The following is a 15,548-nucleotide window of genomic DNA, read 5'->3' as shown; positions in this document are numbered from 1 at the left end:
CAAAAAGTATAACAAATGTGTAATGGGAACAGCAGAAGGAGCATAAAGAGAGAAAGAAATAGAAGAAATATTTAAAGCAATAATGCCTAAGAATTTTCTTCAAGCTAACGTCAGACATGAAACCACAGATTCAGGATGCTCAGAGAACACCAAGAAGGACAAATGCCCAAAACCACAGTTAAGCATATCATATTTAACCTGCAGAAAATCAAAGATAAAGAAGAAAACCTTTAAAGAAGTCAGAGGGAAAAAAACTTCTTATCTATAGAGGAACAAAGAGAAAAATAACATCTGATTTATCAGAAACCATGCAAGTAAGGAGAAATAAATGGATCAAAACGTTTAAGTGTTGAGAGAAATTAAAAAAAAAAAAAGCCCACCAACCTAGAATTCTGTATCCTGCGAAATTAATCATCAAAATTTAAGGAGAAACGGAGACACTCTCAAACAAGTAAAATGAGAGAATTTGTGGCCAGTAGGCCACTCTTGCAATAAATGTTAAAAAAAAAAAAAAAAAGTTGGCCCGGTGTAGTGGCTCACGTCTGGAATCCCAGCACTTTGAGAGGCTGAGGCAGGTGGATCACCTTAGGTCAGGAGTCCAAGACCATCCTGGCCAACATGGTGAAACCCCGTCTCTCCTAAAAATACAAAAATTAGTTGGGCATGGTGGCATGTGCCTGTAATCCCAGCTACTTGGGAGGCTGAGGCAGAAGAATCGCTTGAACCTGGGAGGTTGAGGTTGCAGTGAGCCAGGATTGCACCACTGCACTCCAGCCTGGGCGACAGAGTGAGACTCCGTCTCAAAACAAAACAAAACAAAACAAAACAAACAAACAAAGGTTCCTCAGAGACCGGGAAAATGATAAGGGTCCGAAAGGAAGAGCATTAGAGAAGGTATAAGTAACGATAGAGAAAAAGATTATAACGAAAAAAAATTAAATCACCTCAATACATATACATATAGAAAGGATGTTACATGAAATTAAGCTTACATTCACTACATTTATTTGAAAAAACTCTTGAGCAAATTAGGAATAGAAAGAAATTATGCTAATTTGATAACAAGTAGAAAGAAGAAAGAAAAAGAAAGAAAAAAGAAAGAAAAAGAAAGAAAGAAAGAAAGAAAGAAAGAAAGAAAGAAAGAAAGAAAGAAAGAAAGAAAGAAAGAAAGAAAGAAAGAGAGAGACAGAAAGAAACTATAGCAAGCATCTAATTTTATGTGCAGATTTTAAAGTGTTTCAGAACAGGAAAAAAAATAAAATAAGCCTGCTATTCCACCTCTATTCAATATTACCCAGTGAAGTAAAGTAAGAGAGCTATAAAGCATAAGAATTGGAAGGGAAGAAATAGAGCTGTCATAATTCAGAGCTAATATGATTGTCTGCAGAAATTTCCCCAAAATCTATAGGCATATTATTAGAATGAATAACAGAGTTTAGCCAATTTGCTGCTGGAACAAAATCAATATGGAAAATTTAATTGTATTTCTATAATCCATAAATATATTAGTATATAGAAAACATGTCAAAAAATATTTAAAGTAAAAGGCAGTACTAGCTTGTGACTTTCTATGAAAACAGCTAGATAGAACATGGAGTTAATCTGAATCTATAGATCTATTTAGGCAGAACTGACATCTTAACAGTTTTGAGTCCTCTGATCTTTAAAAGTGGTATATCTATTCTCTTATTTAAGCCTTCTATAATTTTCCTCAGCAGTGCTTTGGAGGTTTCATTGTACAAGTTTTAAGTATTTCAGATTGTTATGTATTATACATGATAGATTTTTCCATTTTATTTTCCAGTTGTTCATCACCAAATTCACTTATTTCTAGTAGTTTTAATCCTACTATGTTATTGCAGAAATGATATTATACATCAGTAGAGATAGATCAGCATTTAATAGTTATTCCTATGGGAAAAAAAGAAATTGGATCCTTTACTACACACAAACACACCCACACACCCACACACACATAACACACAACACATAAAAACACACACAAAATCCTCAATGGACTAAAAATTTGAGTGAAAGACAAAACAATCCTCAGAGACAGTCCAGAAACCTTTATTTATTACACTGGGATAAGGGAGGGTTTCTTAATTAAGACATAGAAAGTGCAATCATGAAGAAAATGATTTTTTTGTTTGTTTTGTTTTGTTTTGTTTTTTTGAGATGGAGTCTCGCTCTGTCGCCCAGGCTGGAGTGCAGTGGCACGATCTCAGCTCACTGCAAGCTCCGCCTCCCAGGTTCACGCCATTCTCCTGCCTCAGCCTCCCAAAGAAAATGATTTTTATGTCCATCATAGAGAAGTGTGCAGAATAGGGATTAGTATATCATACTCTAGAGACTAATGGCTTCTTTTTGAATCCTAGTTCTGTTACTTACCACCAATGTGAACTTGGGCTATTTACTTATGCTCTCTGCATCTGTTCCCTCAAAAGTAAAGTGGGGTTGATAACAGTATCCACATCATCAAGTTGAGATGAGAATTAAATGTGTTACTATAGGATAGTAAGTGTTATACATAATAATGTAAATGTGTATACAATAAAATGTTTTTAAGACAGAAATGAGAGTGAAAAGTCAAGCTAAAAACTGTAAGGTATTTGCAACACATAAAACTGACCCAAAGTACTGGAATATCTGTCTATCTGTATTCATCCATCCATCCATTCATTTATTCATCCACTTATCCAACTATTCATCCATCTATTCTCTTTCTACAACTCAAAATGAAAAGGCAGTGAGCAAGAGACATAACAGGCATTTCCCACAGAAGGAAGCAAGACTTTTCGAGAAAAATTTGTCATTGCTTAAGGAAGTTAAAGGTGACCCAACAATGTCACTCTTAGGAATATACCCTGGGAGAAACTGTTACAGCTTCACCTCAAGAGATTTATACAAGAATGTTTACAACATTGCAAACACAGGCACACACAAAAAAAGAAAACAGACAAAAATTTCTAGTAAAAGTAGATTGGATAAATAAGTTGCATAGTTCAGCTTTTAGTAAAAATGAGCAATTGAATATATCCACCTGGATGACCCTCAAAAACATATTAAGCCAAAAAAAATAAGTCACAGAAAAGTACCTGTAGTTTTACTCCATTGATATAAAGTTTAGAATGTGCAATATGAAGCAACAGGTTGTTTAGGCATAAAACATATGTGATAAATGAAACAGAAAAGAGAATGGTAAAACAGGGCATTCAAGCTAATTACCTCTGAGGGGACTGGTAGGGGTGGGATTGGAACAAGACATGGGGCATGGGGTACTACAATTCCAGTAGAAATGTTCTGCCTATCAAATTGGGTGACTGGTACTAAAGTGCTTATAGCATTATTTTTCTTTATTCCCTCATATATCTTATACTATATTATTTTACACATACTCAATGTTCGATAAAAACAACCACAATCAAATGCTAATGCCATCACTAGTAGAAAAAAAGTATGATCTACAACGTTCAAGTGACTACAGGAAAAAAAAAGGAACAAATACATTGATCAACATAGCAAAGAACAAGAAAAAGAAAATCCCCCCAAAATCTGGCAGTACAAAAGTCAAACTATAAAGTGGCACAAAATTATCAGCCATAACAATTATAAAAATTTTAGTTATAGCTGTTTATTATAAGACAATCATTTTCAGATTATTCAAGATAAAATTTAGGAGAGAACTTTATGACAACAAACAGAAAAAGAGAAATTATAGAGTTAAATTTAAAATTTTAATTAAAAAATAAGAAAACAAAACAAAATTCAGCTATATGGAGAAATGTATTTCATGAAAATACAAACAACATATAAACAACAAACAAATAAAAGAATAGCAATATAAGCACTAGCCAAAATAAAATTTGAGACAGAAAGGTTTAATTTGAGCCAAAGGGTTCATTTTATTTTCCAAAATTATTTTTAAAAACACATTGAAAATAGTATAGTCCTGACTCTGCCAATTAACAATCTAAAAATGCATAGTTGTTTTTTATTATTCATGAGGTCAATAATTGTGTTTGTCTACTTGCTAAAATGTATTTGTAGCCCCCAAAATCAATACTTGTACATTTTCAGTCATTCACTGGCAAGTACAGAGCAGCAAAAAATGTACAAGTTTTTGTTGTGGTTAAACTAAGCAATGCTCTACCTTCTTATTTCAGCTCTCATACTCTAAACACCTGTCTTTTTCGTGGTCTATTTAGCACCTTTTTTATATTTCTGTGCTTTTTTCTTATTGATCTCACTGTTTAAAATGGCCCCCAAGATTAGTGTCTAGTACTTCTAAGCTGAAGAAGGCTTGAATGTGCCTTACAGAGAAAATATGTGTGTAAGATAAGCTTTGTTAGGTATCAGTTATAGTGCCATTGGCCATTGAATATTAATGAATATATATATATGATAAAATGTCCTTAATCAGAAGCATATGTAAAACAAAATTACATATTGGTTAGTTGATGAAAATATGACCAGAAGCTTGCAGGAACCTAATACAACATTTCCCCTAGGAGCAATGTTTCAGTGTTTGCTAATCGTCTTTGCACCATATTGATAGAACATAACTGCCTTAAATAGGGAGAATCAGCTGTGTAAAGCACAAATCACAATCATAGTAGGAGAATTTAACATGTCTCTGAGAACGAAAAAATCAATTAAATACAATTTAATTGAAATATAGAGATCTGGATAATATAGACAATAAACTTGTTTTGGCTCTTCGTGTTCCTCTCCGCCCGAAGGAAATTCTACAGTTACCTCACATAGATGAACTCTCCAACACCGCAGACAGCTGGATCCTTACCTCTTTACCATCAGTATCTTTTCTCTAGTCCGACTTAGTGACCCACTCCACTGGTCACATCTTAGATATTGGCATCATCAGAAACTGCACTATTTCTGAAATCTTGATTTTAAACATCTTAATCTCTGTGTACCATCTTTGCTCTACCTCACTCACAAACTCATAAACCCCCACTGCTACAATTCCTTAACTCTTCAGAGACTGCCAAAATATGGACCCCATAATTTTTTTTATTCTCTCCTGCCCAACTCTATGTCCATGACTGCTCAATATAACCACTCCCTTGCCAGTATCCCCAGATCTCTTTTCCTCTCCCAGTCTCCCTCTAACAAATGATCTCTCTTCAAAGCTCCAACTGGCCAGCAGCTTGTAATTTTTTAGGACTTCACCAGAGTGTCAGTTCTTCTGGACAGCCTTTCCAGAGAAGCCTATACAAATTGAGTACAGCTTGGTCTCTGCATTTATTCCTTTCTTCTTTCAAAACGCTTATAGAGGCTTGTAAATATTTTAATAGACATGTGCTTTTTCCTCCTGTCTTTTAGACTACAACATAAGTTTCATGAGTACAGAAATCCCGTCTTGTTCTCCCTTCATTCCCAGTACCTAATATAAAACCTTGCATACATTAGAAACTCAAAGGAATGGTTTTCTAAATTTTTACCCTATAAACAAAAATACATTATTTTTAAATGTCTATCAGTGGAATGACTACAAAGTTTAATTGCATATATAGATATCAATATAACCTTAATTAATTCTATCATGTGGGAATTGTGCTACTTACATGCTTTCACCATGCCATAATAAAACTAAAAATACAATAAGGATAAAATAACCATAGCTAAATCTAACTAACTGGAAATCTAAAAACCTTGTTTTTAATAATTCTTGGAGAGGAGACAAAAGGAAGATTAATGAGTACAATTAAAAACATTTTTATAAATTAAAGAACATTATGTATCAAAATCAACTGCATAAATCTAAAATTGTCCTCAGAAAAAAATGTGCAGCGTAAAATGCTTTCTATTATTAAGCAAGAAAAATTAAAATAAATTAATTAAGTATTCATGAAAAGAAGCTGAGGGTAAAAAGCACTAAAATGAACACAAAGTTAGTTAGAGTTGAACTAATCAAGATAAAAACAATATTGGAGATAAAAAGGAAAAAGAGAAAATTATTCAAACACACCAATTCAGTAGATAATCTATTGTCAACTGCACAAAAGGAAATAAAACATAAACAGGTATTAGAAATAAAATCTGGCATATAAACAAAAGGAGGAAAATAAATTTAATTGCAGGAGAGTCTTTTTTTAGCTAACATTTCCTCTTTGCTTTTTCTAGACTTATGTCTAAGAGCCAAGCTAAGCAGGAAAGTTTCATGACAGTTCACACAATGGTTTTCCTATATAGGCAAAGATGTCAACTTCAAAACGGCCTCAACAATGCCTGAAAAATCCTGCCAAGTTTCTCTGTCTGGTCCTCAATGACAAGGCTTCTACATTTTCCCGTTGGGCCTTCCCAACTCCCTGCCAGCTTCCTCCTATCAATAGCCTGACCTTCAACTTCTCAGAGAAAAGTGCAGCGACATTACTTTTTCATGTGTAAGCCCTTTAAGATGTTATACTCCTATGCATCCTATGTTATTCACCTATGCATCTCAAGCACCTCAGACAGTGCCTGGCTCAAAGTTACTACTGAAAATACATTCAAGGAGCAAAGGGATATCAGATCTGCACCCATCTGCATTCATTCCCTCTCCACCCTCTTCCATTTCAAGGGGAGCAGTGTCTCTCCTCCCAACCCTGGCCAAGACTTCAACCCATGCCTGAACTCCTATCCTTTCCCAGCTTCTCAGGAGTATTATATCGACAGCTAAACTTTTTTGCTTTATTATTTACACTCTAAATCTAATTATTCCCAATAGTTTCTCATTTAAAACATAACTTAAGTCTTCTCATTTAAAACATAACTCTCCTCAGACCAACATCTTCCCTCCACCTTTTATCTCTCCTTCTTATCAACTTCATAGATTTCCTGAAGAATTGTTTACATTGGCCTCCATATACCTTGGATCTCTGTGTATCCAAGTGGTAGCAGCATCTCATTTTGAAGAATAAAAGCATAATGTGTTTCAATTTTTTTTTCTTTCTGTGACTTCATTGAAATCGTTCTTGTCATGAATGGTCTATACATCCAAAGATTATTTCTTCAGAAGTCATCAAATATAAGCCTCAATCCCCATTTGGAGTTGTTAACTGTCCCCTCCTTCTTAAAGTACTATCTTCCCTTTGCTTTAGGAAACCACATTTTTCTGGTTTTCCACCTACTTCTTCAGAATCTTTTCCTGAGTTTATTGCAGATTCATTCTCTTTTCCCCAGCCAGTAAATACAATGGTCAGCAAGACACTTACTTTCCCACTTTACTCTTGCTCAAGTCTTACAACTCAGAGTTTTAAAGACTACCTACAAGCAAATGACTTAAAGTTTTAGCAACAGTTCAGGTAATCTCTCTGACCTCCAGACCTGGACATATAAGTGCCTTCCTCTATCCTTGCATACTCACTACAAATTCCTTCAAACTCAAAATCTTTGAGAATGTTGTCCTATCCGGGTAAACAACAAAAACAAACAGCAACAACAAAAACAGTTTATCTACTATTTACAATATATCTGACACCAAATTTGTAAGGTTTCTTTTTCATACCAACCACTTGTTTGAAAGATGGTATCCCCTCCCAAATTTATGTTGAAACATAATCGCCAATGCAACACTATTAAGAGGTGGTGTGGCCTTTAGGAGGTGATTAAGTCAGGAGGGCTCTGCCCTAATGAATGGAATGAGCATCCTTATAAAAGGATGCTGGGTTGAAGGGAGGGCTCTCTTACTCTTCTGCTTTTCACCACATGTGCACACAGCAGATACAGCAACAAGGCACCATCTTGGAAGAAGGGATTGAGCTATTAGACACCAAACCTGCTGACACCTTGATCTTTAACTTCCCAGCCCCCAGAATTGTGAGCAATACATTTCTATTGTTTATAAATTACCCAGTTTGTGATATTTTGCTATGGCAGCAAAAACAGACTAAGACATCAACCAGTTCTCCAACTCTGGGGACACCAACTGAGTTTCAATTCTGACATTGACTACCCAGATTTACTGTAGATTCCCCAGGTTAAGGACTCATTCCCACAGGACTTCTCTCAATTTTATATGCCAACTGCAAGTCCCAGGTTGTCATCCTGTACTTCTAACCAACTGACTATAAATTAAGGGTTCCCAGACCTCCCACGTCAGGTTAGATAATTTGTTGAATGTCTCACAAAACTCAGGGAAATATTTACTTATGTTTACCAGTTTGTTATGAAAGATATTATCAAGGATCCAGATAAACCGCCAGAAGAAGAAGTCCACAGAGGAAGATCTGAAAAGGTCTTGGAAGCAGGATCTTCTGTCCCTATGGAGGTGGATTATGCCACCCTCCTGGCATATGGATTCTTGTACAAACTTGAAAGCTCTCCAAAATCCATCCTTCAGGGTTATAGAGTCTTAATTAGGTATGATGGATTAAGCCAATCTCCAACACCTCTCCCCTCCCCAGAGGTCAGAAAGTAAGGTTAAAATTTCTAACTCTGTAATCCTGTCTTTGTCTTTCTGGTGGCCAGCCCAGTTCCTAAAGCTATCTAGGAATCTCAGCCATTAGTCATCTAATTACCATAAAAAAAGGCACTCTCATTTCTCTCTGGAGACTCCAAGAGTCTTAGAAACTATTATGTAAGAAGTCAGGGACTAAGATAAAATATTATAACAAAAGATGTTCCTCACCCCCTACCATCTTCTAAAGGATTTTAGAAGCTCTGTGCCAGGAATCTGGAAGAGATTAAATATGTATTTCTTATTATGTCCTACCAAGTCAGTTCTAAATCAAATTATATACAATCAAAGCAGAAGAGCCTAATCCTTTTGACTGCATTTAAATTGGCCTACAAAATATTGCATATGCCTTCGGGTAATATGCAATATTAGGAAAAAATAAACTGATATTAGTGATATTGATAAATTAATATTAACAAATTTCTCAGTCACAAAACAGATCTCACTGACATCAATTTTGGGAAAGATTTCCATCAGGGCCATGAGAGGTTAGTGGAAATCTATGCAACCCTCACTCCCCATGTTTTATCCATCGCTAAGTTCTGTAGCTTGTTTTACTTCCATAGGCTTCTTGCTCCTTAAACTTCCAGCGTGCCTTTTATTCCACTCTCAGCTCATAACTCATTTATTTTAATGACAAAATTGAAGCAGCCTAAAACACTCTTTAAGTTCCCACCACCTTAACAAATTTAGAAGCAAAAGGGCCCATGCATCCCATGCATCCTGGTTTCTTTTCTGTTAATTAAAGATAAAGTTTCTCCTCCTCCCATCTAAGGTAACTCCTCTCCTTGTGCCTTGGATGTTTGCAATGTCTCTCTCTCTTCTGCATCCTGTCTTTACCCTCCTCACAAATCATTCCCTTCAACATTCAAACATATCATAATTTCTCACAACTTAAAAATGCTTTCTGGGTTCCGATTTCCATTTCAGGTAGTATGTCAGTTTTGTTCCCCTTTGTACTAAAGCTTTGTGGAAAAAAAAAATTGTCTCCTCTTTCTCTATACTGCCTTTAATTTCTCTTCTTCACCTCTTAGGCCATCAGAATTAGGCTTTCAGGCCAGGTGTTGTGGCTCATGCCTGTAATCCAAGCAATTTCGGAGGCCAAGGTGGGCAGATTACTTGAGGTTAGGAGTTTGAGACCAGCCTGGCTAACATTGTGAAAGCCCATCTCTACAAAAAATACAAAAATTAGCCAGGCATGGTGGTGCATGCCTATTCCTAACTACTTGGGAGGCTGAGGCAGAAGAATTGCTTGAACCCAGGAGGTGAAGGTTGCAGTGAGCTAAGGTCGCACGACTGCACTTCAGCCTGGGTGACAGAGCAAGACTCTGTCTCAAAAAAAAAAAAAAAAAAAAAAATTAGTCATTCATCCCCATCATGCCAACCAAACTGCCATCTCTAATGTAGAGTTCAGGAAGCAGAGCAACATCCAGCAAAAGAGGCTGAAAAGGGCATGCCAGTGTGATAGGAGGAAATAAGTGTGCTGCCCTGGAAATCAAGGAACAAAAGTAATTCAAAAGGAAGAAAACGACGGCCTGATTCAAACACTGCGGAGGATGGAATAAGATGAGGAATGGAAAATGGCCATTGGACTGGGCAATCTGGAGGTCACTATGACCTTGATAAAAGTGAATTCCATAGAGACACTGAAATGAAAAATTTAATAAATAGGCTCAAAAGAGAATGGGAAGTGAGGACTGTAACAGAGTCCGCAAGGTCACAATACTGAGGGAGAACGCACAATGCTCAGCACATCGTTGTGTTTACAGTTATGATTTATAGCAGGAACAGGACACAAAACAAACACAATTGGCAAAAGGAAGACGTGTAAGGAGTGAAGTCTAGGGGGAAATCAAGCATGAGCTTCCAAGTGTTCTCTCTCAGTAGAATCACATATTTAATTCCCTGAGCAATGAGTTGTGAGAAATGTTACCAATTAGAGAAGCTGGTTAGAGTCTCACAACCCGGAAGTTTTATCCGACACTGGTCATGTGGGCAGTCTTTGACTGATGCATACCAAAATTCCAAATTCCCAGAGTGACAGTAGGTGTCTGACATGAGCCATATTGTTTGTGCAAACAGTTTGTATCCAATGAACCACTCTTATGGTTAACGGTGGTGGGAACTCTCCTGAAATCCATATTCCATTATAAGCAGGTCATTTAAAGTCAGGCTTCTCATATGAACTCTTTTCTGCACAAGCAGAGAGAGTAAGCAGGCAGAAACTACTCTTCTGATGAATTTTGCTACAAAAGAGTTAAGAGAAATCAGATGGCAGTTGGAAAGAATATAGGATGTTAAAGGATTTTATTTTTTATTTCCTTATTTTTAATATGAGTGAGTTTCCCGGATGTTTGTATGATGACAGGAATGACACAGTAGAAGAGGAAATTTGGTGAGGCAGGACAGAGGAGGATATTTGAGTGGAAAAGGAGAATGGGATTCAACTCAGAATTAAAACATAAAGCTGGCGAGGTGCGGTGGCTCAGGCCTGTAATCCCAGCACTTTGGGAAACCATGGCGGGGGGATCACGAGGTCAGGAGATGGAGACCATCCTGGCTAACATGGTGAAACCCCGTCTCTACTAAAAATACAAAAATATTTGCCGGGCGTGGTAGCGGGCGCCTGTAGTCCCAGCTACTGGGGAGGCTGAGGCAGGAGAATGACGTGAACCCAGGGGGCAGAGCGTGCAGTGAGCCGAGATCACGCCACTGCACTCCAGCCTGGGCGACAGAGCGAGACTCCAGCTCAAAAGAAAGAAAGAAAGAAGCGTAAGACTGCGAGGCAACAGGGTAAGTTGACCCATCATATGAGTAATTATGATTGTCAATAGACATACTAAATATGTGTCTACTTTAGTTATAAATTGTATTAACAAGAGAGTTTTGTATGGTGACAACTAATATGATTAAGTATACAAAATCAATAACTATCCTATTTAAAAAATCTAGTGAGAAAGGAAAGATCACCATTCACGGTATCAGTAGGAAAAATACACTTATTTGGTACATGGAGAACTTATATGAAAAATGCTGTAAAATATCACGAACGGGCATAAAATAGATAAGAATAAGTGGAGAAACATATCAATCAACGTTCTTGAAAAGAAAGACTAAATATTGTAATAGAATATTTTCTCCTCAAATTAATTTAATCAAATGTACTCATTCAAATTGAAACTAATTTCACAGTGAGGAAGGTTAAAATAATGATTTAAAACTTTTTATTAACTAAATTATCCTCAAGTTATCTGAATCAAATTAGGTTTATTGATTCACATCAAAATTAATTGGATTTTATAGAAGTCAAGCAAGTACTAAATTTTTTCCTCAATATCATTTATTTTGTATTATACAAATAATATATATTGATTGTAGAAAATTTTAAAGTACAAATAAGAATGTTTTAAAAAACGCAAAATACAACTATCCAGAAATGTAAGACCCAGGAAACAGCCCCTTCCTCTTTACATTTTATTGCATGTTCTTCCAAGTTTTTCTTAGGCTTGCAGTCCTTGACATGCATGGTTCTGATATGCAAAACTTTCTGTTACCACAGTTCTGTTGTAAGTCAGTCGCCCGCATCTTAGGTTGGAATTTCAGTCACTGCATTACGTTAACTGTGAGTAATTGCATAAACTACAAACTTTACTTCTTGCTCTTCTGTCCACCAATCCCTTTGCATAAAACATATGCACCTCAAAAATCAGTGACCAAAGATAACACCTCTTTCAAAGTCTGTCAGTAATTAGTCACTGCACATTTGTTATTCAGCTCATACACAGACAGCAAAGCTTATAGCTGTGTTACCTCTGTGTCTCCCAGTGATAAACCCATGCAACATTTTATAGAAATGGATAATTGAAAGAGAGAATTGACCAATAAAGTGAAAGATCAGCAAAGAAACAAAGAGTCATCATGTTGGAAGTGAAACTCAAATAGAATGTAAATGGAATTATAGAAGAAATAGCTAACTCTGGGAACATTGGCACTGTTGCCACTGAAGAGGAGTTTAGTGGGAGCAAGCATATACACATGAATGAGGAGTGTAGTTGTGGCAGGAAGGATGAAGATGTCCCAGAGAGGATGATGCCAGTAAAAATACTTGTGTTAAAGAAACTTTCAGAAATATTTCATGACATTGAAAGGGCAAAGGATTTCATGTTGGAAGCCCATCCAAACTTAAAGGGAATATGACAATTAGCCAAGGCATAGAAAAGATGCTTGCTCCATGTCATAAGTTATGTGACTTCAAGGCAGGCACTATTCAAACTACTCTTCACAATTTTTTTTTTTTTTTTTTTTTTTTTTTTGAGATTGCATCTCACTCTGTCACCCAGGCTGGAGTGCAGTGGTGCAATCTCAGCTCACCGCAACCTTCACCTCCTGGGTTCAAGCGATTCTTGTGCCTCAGTCTCCGAGTAGCTGGGATTAAAAGCATTTACCACTATGCCTGGTTAATTTTGTATTTTTAGTAGAGACAGGGTTTCACCATGTTAGCCAGGTTGGTCTTGAACTCCTGCCCTCAAGTGATCTTTCCTTCTCTCCCTCCCAAAGTGCTGAGATTACAGGCATGAGCCACCACACCTGGCCTATAATTTTTATTAATCAATAAAACACTTTAATTCCTAATGCTTCTAATGTTTTATATTAGAGGGTATTAAATAGACACGGCCATGCCTTGTGTAATGACATTTTGGTCAACAATGGACCATAATGATGGTGGTGCCATAAGATTATAGTGGAACTGAAAAATTCCTGTCACCCAGTGACATCATAGCCATCGTACCATTACCATGTAGTGCAACACACTACATTTTTTATGTTTAGATACAGCAATACGCACCATTGGGTTACAACTGCCTACAGTATTCAGTACAGTAACATGCTGTACAGGTTTGTAGCACAGGAGCAATAGTCTATATCATACAGCTTAGGTGTATAGTAGGCTATACATTCTAGGTTTGGGTAAGTACACTCCATTATTTTCAAACAATGATGAAATTGCCTCAGGAGGCATTTCTCAGAATGTATTCTCATTGTTAAGCCACACATGACAGTATTTCATTTCTGTATATAACTTAGACAGCAAGAAACAATTTGTGTAGTCATTTTTACAGTTTCACACTACCATACCATGCAAGGTGCACCAGTATATAGGGTATTATTCCCTTCTTTCTCTTTCTCTCTCTCTTTCTCTCTTTCTTTCTCTCTCCTTCTCTCTGCTTCATCTCTTGACCATCACATAATAGTATATGTACTTTAACAAAAATGGGGCCATAAGGAAACCATTGTTTTAAATTCTACTTTATTGTTTCACATATAATACATCATTTTCACATTAACAAATATAAATAAACATCATTTTACATTTAGTAAATGCAGAATATTCCACTGATTGACTGTGCCAAACCTCAATTCAACTATTCCCTCTAATAAACGTTTAAATTATTGCTTTTGTTTACTAGCATGGGCAGAGCAGCAAAGAGCTTTCTAGAAGCTTAATTGCTGAATCAAGCAGTATATGTATGCATTTTAAAATTTGATACATACTGTCGAACATATTACTAAACTGAATTTCCAAAAGTTACCCCAATTTACACTTCCAAGAGTGAAGAAGAATCCAACGCTCAGAATCCATATCAACAGTAGCTATTTTTAGCCTTTTTAATCATTGATAATCTGAAAAGCAAATTTTTGCATTTTTTAAATTGTTCCACTGAATTAAGTTTGTGTGGTGTCATGTTATATATATTGGTTTTTATCCACAGTTCCTGGCTCCTAACTTCTACAGTACTTTTCATACTCTTGAGGCACTTTAGGCCTCAGGAAACAGAATCTCTGTCTCTGGCCTTCTCCTGACTTCTTTCACCTGCCCAAGGCAGGACTCTAATCTGATTGTGAGTCAAAAGACCCTCATTTCGGAGAGAGTCCTGCCCATAGTCTGGAGGAGGGAATGCTTCATGGAGAGACCTAGAAGAATCTGAACAGACGGGTCTTTCTGGGTTTAGATCATACTGTTTTTGCCCAATCACATTTTGACACAGTTGCTCATGCTTCCATCATGGACAACCGATGAAGTCTCCATAAAAGGCCCAAAGGACAGGATTTGAGGAGCCTCTGGATAGCTGAACATGTGGAGCTTCCTGGAGGGTGTGTACCAATGCATCTCTTCATTTGTATCCTTTGCAGTATCCTTAATAACAAACTGGTAAACGTAAGTTCTGTGGGCCATTCCAGCAAATTAATCGAATCCAAAGAGGGGATTGTGGGAATCCCAACTTGAAGCTGGTCAGTCAGAAGTTTTGGAGGCCCAGACTTGAGACTGGGGGGAAAGAGGGGGTGGTCTTGTGGGACCGAGCCCTTAACCTGTAGAATCTGTTGCTATCTCTGATGCTATCTCTGTCAGAACTGAGTTGAAAGACATTGATGTAGTGTCCACTGCTTGGTGTGTGGGAAAAAGACCCACACCTTTGGTCACAGAGGTCTTCTGCGTTGATGATTATTGTGATGTGAGAGCAGAGGACAAATTTAGTTTAGGAGAGTTTTTCCCCAACACAATTTGTATTGGAGCAAAATGAGGGACCGTGGCAAATTTCTGTTTTCCATTGAGAAGCATACAATTTTAGGTCATATGGTTTAAAGTTATTCATATTCAAAGAGACTTTTTTGCAGTTCTTCAAAGACAGCTTTTATAGAATCCGATGTTATCTCAGCCTTTACAGACTCGAAAATAGGGGCTACCAGAAACAGAATACAAGTTTTAGATTCTATGAATTGTTTTTTACTGACCTGTTTGCCATAGATGTCTAGGCATTCATAATAATCCACTTGGATGTTGTTGTATGCTAAAAATGCTTCCAACATTGGAATCCCTAGAAAACAATGCAGGGATTGACACATATTGATTTTGACATTGACTTTATATCAAGAGTAAAAACATAACACTAAGAGTGGACAGAAGTAAGGAAAAAACAAAGTTAAAATAAAAGTGAGCAATAAATCAAATGTACTTAAATATCACAGGGTTAATTATCAACTTTATTACAACAAAAATGTCTTCAAAGTTTTGCAATAACTTTATATT

At 36.6% G+C, this 15,548-nt stretch overlaps 1 long non-coding RNA gene across 1 annotated transcript in view; it reads right to left on the bottom strand.

Moving 5' to 3' along the window:
• Positions 1-15,324, bottom strand: part of LOC104655762 — a 61,234-nt gene extending 45,910 nt beyond the window's left edge. Inside the window, exon 1 of the long non-coding RNA XR_747021.1 lies at positions 15,254-15,324. This is a non-coding gene — a long non-coding RNA (uncharacterized LOC104655762). The remainder of the gene's footprint in view (positions 1-15,253) is intronic.
• Between the last annotated feature and the right edge of the window lie 224 nt (positions 15,325-15,548).

The sequence above is a fragment of the Rhinopithecus roxellana genome, chromosome 13, assembly GCF_007565055.1.
Source record: "Rhinopithecus roxellana isolate Shanxi Qingling chromosome 13, ASM756505v1, whole genome shotgun sequence".
In the NCBI taxonomy this organism is placed as follows: domain Eukaryota; kingdom Metazoa; phylum Chordata; class Mammalia; order Primates; family Cercopithecidae; genus Rhinopithecus; species Rhinopithecus roxellana.
The sequence above is the reverse complement of the archived record's forward strand: the minus strand, read 5'-3'. Positions and strand labels throughout refer to the sequence as shown.